Source organism: Dermacentor silvarum, chromosome 3, assembly GCF_013339745.2.
Source record: "Dermacentor silvarum isolate Dsil-2018 chromosome 3, BIME_Dsil_1.4, whole genome shotgun sequence".
Lineage (NCBI taxonomy): Eukaryota > Metazoa > Arthropoda > Arachnida > Ixodida > Ixodidae > Dermacentor > Dermacentor silvarum.
The window spans coordinates 155,161,149-155,168,739 of NC_051156.1; positions in this window are offsets into that span (position 1 = coordinate 155,161,149).

Genomic DNA, 7,591 nt, shown 5'->3' on the forward strand with positions numbered 1-7,591 from the left:
TGCTGCCTGGAGCACCTTGTTGCGAGAAGAACGACTGACAAAACTGGCGATAACATTTGTCTTTCCTTTTTCTTTTGTAGGCACCCTATGTACGACATCAATTTCAGCGGTTTCAATCCTGGTCCCCAGTTTCTCGCCAAGAACTTGTATAATGGCCTCGGGACGTTCTGAGGGATCATGTGGCAACCCTTGAATTTCTATGTTGTTCTGTCTGCTGTACTGTTTGAGCTCGATCAAGTCCGCTCGAGTATCAGCAAGTTCCTTCGTTAGCTCTGCATTTTGTTTTTTAAGTACAATATGATCTCTCCGCAAATTCCGGAGTTCTGCGCAGACTTCGGTAAGGCGCGTTTGAATAGTTTCAAATTTGTCACTCATGAATTGAATGGACGTTTTAACATCTTTGACGCTCTCGCCCATCGTTACAACGTTAGCCGTGAGCTCATTTAGGACCTTAGCAAGTTCTTTGACTGTGATGGGTTGTTTCTCTCCCATACTGGATCCCCAGCAGCGAGCGACTCAGTTTTACAATGGTAGGCAAGTAAATATTACGCCCCTGCAAGTATATGCACTGCGGTTAGGCAAAAATTCGCTGTTGACGCGCCTGAGTCACTCGCTGCTATGCTGGGGGGCGTGGCACCGCTTCTTCTTATGTAGTCCTCGTCACCACCAGGTTTCGCTGCCGTATCAGTCTGACGCAGGCGCCTTGTGTCCGTGGCTGTCGGATACCTTGCATTGATACGATCCAGTTGGTGAAGCGCGCTCCCTCCTCTGTTTGGCGATCTGCAAGTACATGCAACACTGCACAGATAGTGGCATATACAGGAGACTCTGAAGCATTGATATCTGTTTGCACTGCCGCAGTACAAAGATAATATTTAAGCCTGTGATTGACCTGAATTCATTATGCAGCTTCCCAATATATCATTTTTTCCGCCAACTTCGACAGCTCTAGCTTTCTGTTTTGAAAAGACAATCTATATATTACCGACGTTGTGATAACGTCTTTGTTGCCTTTGACTTGGATGATTAGGTTAACTATTCTTTCACATAAATAAATTTAATTTTTCTTCAGTTTATTCACTTGATTGGTGGAACTAGTCAGCTGTGCTTTCCTGTTTGATCTGCACTCGAAAAACTGAAGGTGTCAAAAAGTTATAAAGGCTACTCTTTCGGTGGCCTAGCTGCATGTCAAATATACGGCGCTCTTCCTAGCGTACATCTAGCCTAACAACTATAGCGTATATGTAATCTGCCACTCATAGAGAGAGTAATAGCCACAGAGTCTTTTAGCTTTACTGTTCAGGAAGGGAGTAACTGTAGTAGGGCTGATTTTACTCTGTGGCAACTAGTTTAAGTAGCTGCTGTAGAGCTCTTGCAATTGCTTTCACTAACTGCAGTGGTGTGTATTTTACTATACTGCAGTTAGCGGAGGCAGCTTTGTCCTTATATTTAAAACAGAATTACGTTCATTACTTAGATTCGAGAGCGCCCGCACTTGCATAAAGCTGTCAGTGGTCTCACACAGCGAACTCAGCATCTTGCAGTTTCTTTCCTTGAGAAAGATTCTGAATGCTGGGGAACAGCCTTTTATCAACTGCTCCCTTATGAATAATTCTCTCAAGCTAGAATAGTTTCTCTCCGTCTTGCCCATTTCTAGCCAACGGTCAAAGTATCCGGAAAATCTTGCAGCATACTGCAAGCCGGACTCGTTGTCTTCTGGCTTGGCTTGGCGAAATTTCTCTCGATTACCTTCTGTGGTGTACCAGAACCGCTGCACTAATGCGGCTCTTAGCTGACCATAATTCAGCGCAGCTGTATGATCTAACCAGCCTATCACGGTTAGCGCCTCTCCAGTCATGCATAGGCTCAGTGAAAGAACCCACTTCCCACGGGGCCACCCTTGACACGTCGCGACCCGTTCGAACCGCTGCAGGTGCGCGTCGAGGTCGTCGCGTGCTTCATTGAAGGGCGGTATCAGTTTGTGAGGACTGCAGACATCTCATGCACCTGTGGTACTGATGCGAGATCCTCCTGGTTCATCAGCCTCAGTTGACTGCGACCTGTTCGTACTTTCCTGAAGTAGAAGCTTCAGCTCTATAGGATCTTGAGCTCCATTTCTTGAACTTTCTGTTGCTGCTCTAAAAGTCTCTGTTGCCGCTCTGCGTTTTCTTGCGCGACCTCATGTTCCTTAGTGCGCTCGTCGCGAGCTTGGACGCACTCTCTCTCTACACATTCTCTGAGCTCAGCATTCTCAAGCCCTCTTGGCCAAATGCAAAAAGTTTTTCCTTTTATATGGCTCAGCTCCTTGTCTGAGTAATGGCTTTTGATGTTAATAAGCAATCCTAGGAAGCTCGCCAATTGTGGTGGCTCGTGGTCCCAGGGACTCAGATACAGGAAGGAAAGTCAAAGACAGGGCAAACATGTATCAACGCCAGACGGCAACAAAACACTCACCATGAGTTAACAAGAAACTGAACTATTTCTATAACGGTCCACGCAGTTCACGACTCACGCGAGTTGTCACAGCAGGTGTCCTCACTAACGATACGATGAGTCTCTAAGTGTCTTCGTAAGATGGTCACTCATAGTACTCGGCGACGATGTCGGAGGCGTCAGCGCTTCCAGACGCAGCGCTGTTTGTACAAAGAACTCTAACAGGCGGCCAGCGCACGAGAAGACGAACTGGTCGCGCGACAGCACGGCAGGCCCACGCGGTCAGCAACGCGGCACCGTGGCCACGACCCGGGCAGGCGGTTGTGCCGGACCTTTTCACGTGGCTCATCCGAACATCGCACTCTCGACCAAGGCCATCTGGTACCGCTGGGCTCGATCGCTCGTTCACCGCAGGAACAGCACCGACCCGTTCAGTCTGGTCTGCATCTCAGCTCTGGCCGGAACACAGGTTCCCCGCAGGATGCACCAGTCTCGCCCCGGCTGTCTTAGTAGCACCGGCTAGGTCCGTGATGTACCTCAGGTCGAACCCGTACACAACCTGGCTAGCCTGACAACGCTAGCTGAGCCGTTTGCGTTCCGAAAGCCCTGAGCTTCCATACACCTTCGTCTCGAGCTCGCGCCTTCATTTCTTGGTCGTGGCTTCCGTTGGCCTCTTTCAAGTTTCAAGTCTTACCAGTTTCTTACTACAGACACAACGTGAGGGATGAAACATTGCTCGAACGAAGAACCACCTCAGACAATAAAAACTAATAACAAACGCTTAAAAATATGCGGAGGAAGAAGGAGGACAGATCATGAGCTCATGATCTGTCCTCCTTCTTCCTCCGCATATTTTTAAGCGTTTGTTATTAGTTTTTATTGTCTGAGGTGGTTCTTCGTTCGAGCAATGTTTCATTTTTTATTCATATTTATTCGTCTCCAGGATGACGTGAGAGGGACTGTGGCACGAGAGCTGCTGAAGACAAGCTAAGAACGTTCACCAGTACCGCAAAATAAGGTGGAATCTGCACATATCACCCATCTTTGTTTTTTAAACCAGCTCACGCTTCAACGTGTGGCAGTATCGTATATTTCCCTTTCACACCAGAATGGGGTGTGGTGACTGAGAGACATAAGAACCGCGACGTCAAACGTACTAGCGCATGAACGACCCGCCGTGCGCATCATTTGATAAAGTGGGCTCACTGTTTTATCAAACGCATCTCCATTGCGCTATCGAGGTAATGAGTTGAAAACTGTCCTGCGCAGAGAAGCGGACACCAACAGAAATATGCGCATGTGGCAATAAAGACATTTTTAGACTCATGAATAAAAGCTACGGATGATGTTCGCTCCCTCGCGAAAGGAAGGGAAGCCTGAAAAAAAAAAAACACCGCATATCCACGGGGTGAATGATGATGAGTGGGCGAAGCTCCGGAGGGAATCATCGGTAAACCGTGAATCTTCCGTGTAATTCGCCCAGTCTCGCCGCACTAAATCGAACGATTGACTTCCACCAATGACACGCGCCATATGTGACGTCATTCCTATTTTATAACAGCGCCCTTCATTATAATTGCACCATCTCCCGCTTAAGGGGACGCTAGCACAAACGCGTTAGAAACGTGCAGTACTCTCTAGTAAGGGGGAGAGGCCACAGCGTCTTACGCAGCCGTTTACACATGCCGGAACGTGCACCGCGTTTGCCGACGCCATCACATGACTGCTGAGAGAGTATAACCACCGTATTTATAAACGCTCCTCGACTTGAACTTGACTTGCCACCGCCTTCAACGCGTTTCGAACGCGCTGCCCAAGGCGGTGGCAAGTCAAGTTCAAGTCGAGGAGCGTTTATGAATACGGGGGTAAGGCGGAGAGGCCACAGCGTCTTACACCAGCTTCTTACACGGGCCGTAACGCGCTAGCACAAACGCGTTATAAATGCGCAGTCTTTCGTTAATGTTGGGTATTTATTGTCATCGTGGTGCGTGTGTCGATGTGCTCTTCGTGGCGTAGTGGTTAGCGCCGCGCGTTAGGAAGCGAGGGGTCCCTGGTTCGATTCCGCGCTACGGACACAACTTTCGGAATTTTTTTTAGGGGCGAAGCTCCTCAGGGTGTGGGTCTGTCCCTCCTCTGTAGTATGTAGCGGTAGTAGGTAGCCTTGTCTACTTTTATGGAAAAAAAAAATCCGAAAGTTGTGTCCGTAGCGCGGAATCGAACCAGGGACCCCTCGCTTCCGAACGCGCGGCGCTAACCACTACGCCAAGAAGCGCACATGGACACACGCACCACGATGACAATAAATACCCAACATTAACGAAAGACTGCGCGTTTCTGACGCGTTTGTGCTAGCGCGTTACGGCCCGTGTAAGAAGCTGGTGTAAGACGCTGTGGCCTCTCCGCCTTACCCCCGTATTCATAAACGCTCCTCGACTTGAACTTGACTTGCCACCGCCTTGGGCAGCGCGTTCGAAACGCGTTGAAGGCGGTGGCAAGTCATGTCCAAGTCGAGCAGCGTTTATGAATACGGGGGTTATACTCTCTCAGCAGTCATGTGATGGCGTCGGCAAACGCGGTGCACGTTCCGGCATGTGTAAACGGCTGCGTAAGACGCTGTGGCCGCTCCCCCTTACTAGAGAGTACTGCACGTTTCTAACGCGTTTCTGCTAGCGTCCCCTTAAGCGCGAGATGGTGCAATTATAATGAAGGGCGCTATTATAAAATAGGAATGACGTCACATATGGCGCGTGTCATTGGTGGAAGTCAATCGTTTGATTTAGTGCGGCGAGACTGGGCGAATTACACGGAAGATTCACGGTTTACCGATGATTCCCTCCGGAGCTTCGCCCACTCATCATCATTCACCCCGTGGATATGCGGTGTTTTTATCATGAGAGTAGACGTGGCTACCTACTACGACGACTACTACTACTACTACATACTACAGAGGAGGGACAGACCCACACCCTAAGGCGCTTCGCCCCTAAAGAAACTGTTAGCCTTTCCACTGGGGTAGAGATGGGAGACCAGCGAAGCTGTACTATGGTGCAAATTATGTATTTCCAAATATGACTATTAAGATGTGATGATGAATTGCTTATTTGGACTAATAAAGAATGCGAGATATATATGATCCGTTGGTTTTCATTTATTTAGTGACCACAGGGACCATGAAATTATGGTTACTACGGTACACCTCCATAGAGTGTACGCCAAAGGTTGGCACGTTCTTCATAAACAGGTCACCAACGCGGAGCGCATTCCGTGCGAACGCGGGCAAGACGCCGCCGCCGTCGACAACAGTTCTGCGCGTTTTTTTGTGTGACCGCACCCAACCGCTATCAAAACGTTGGCGTGAGCAAGCGCGCCAGCAGCAGCGGGCGAAGGTTCATGTGGTCTATCGCTTCAACGGAAACTTAGCGGCGAAAGCACAGCACACACAAAGGTAGGGGCCGTGTTGCAGATCGCTTTCAAGATACGGTGCTCGCGATCGCCCGGCGCAGCGCAAAGTTGCTCGCAGAGCAGAAGCCGCAACCGCACCCTCCCGCGCTGCCCTCCCGCTGTCCTCCTTTCGCGTGGGAGATTCAGTCGCCAGTTTTCCGTCGCTCGTTACGTTGTTCCTCCGGACGAATGACACGCGGCCGGGTCATAGCGAGTCGTAAGGGCGCTAGCGTGATGTCTACGTGACGGAACGGCTAAACGCCGTTGTCGACACTGTAAGGGCAGAGGCGGGCGAGAGCCCAGAGAGAGTTGGCGGCAAAGGCTGGCATGGCTGCGCGCGTGCGCCGCAGTGGGAGAGCGGGCATGCAGACGCACAGTCTAGGGTGTCTCAATGCCCTCCTCGCCCACCGCTCCCCTTCTACAGGGAAGTCACATTTGCTCACCACCGTGCGTCCTCTCCCTGTGAAAGCGCGCGTCCATCACCCTCACGCGATTTTACTCGCACATACAGCATACGGCCAATGAGAGTATTTTTCTACATCCGGACGCGACCATCGAAGAGTGAGCCCTTAACAGCTTCGCTGTAAAAAGAACATCAAGAGCCTAGATGTATTCTATTCGCGTTTATTTCATGTCTTTAGATGCGGCCTAAAGTGTCCCACAGTAGCGGCCTCAACTAACGCAAAAACGTCGATCAGGTCAACCATGTTCGGACTGAAATATATTGCAAAAGCAAGCATTCTATTAGCATCGATGTCATCATCATCATCAGCCTATATTTATGTCCACTGCAGGACGAAGGCCTCTCCCTGCAATCTCACCCGGCAACCCCTGTCTTGCGCTAGCTGATTCCAACTTGCACCTGCAAATTTCCTAACATTATCACCCCACCTAGTTTTCTGCCTAGTGGGGTTGAATATTAATATGCAGAAGACAAAGATAATGTTCAATAGCCTGGCAAGGGAAGAAGAATTCAGGATCACCAGTCAGCCTCTAGAGTCTGTGAAGGAGTACGTTTATTTAGGTCAATTACTCACAGGGGGACCTTGATCATGAGAAAGAAATTTACAGAAGAATAAATTTGGGCTGGAGGGCATACGGCAGGCATTGCCAAATCCTGACTGGGAGAGCTCACCACTGTCGTTGAAAAGAAAAGTGTACAATCATTGCATTCTTCCCGCGCTAACATATGGGGCAGAAGCTTGGAGGTTAACGAAGCTCGAGAACAAGTTAAGGACTGGACAAAGAGCGATGTAACGAAAAATGCTAGGCCTAACGTTAAGAGACAAAAAGAGAGCGGTTTGGATCAGAGAGTAAACAGGGATAGCCGATATTTTAGTTGACATTAAGAAGGAAAAATGGAGCTGGGCAGGCCACGTAATGCGTAGGATAGATAACCACTGGACCATTAGAGTTACAGAATGGATACCAAGAGAAGGGAAGCGCAGTTGAGTACGGCAGAAAACTAGGTGAGTGATAAAGTTAGGAAATTTGAAGGCGCAAGTTGGAATCAGCTGGCGCAAGACAGGGGTCATTGGAGATTACAGGAAGAGGCCTTCGTCCTGCAGTGGAGATAAATATCGGCTGATGATGATGATGATGATTATGTTGACTGCTTATATATATTGGCGCTATTTTTACACAGCGTGAAATTTCATATTATTGTTTTGGCTATGTCGATTGTGTTTCAAACTCAAGGTTTCAAACAAGCCATTCA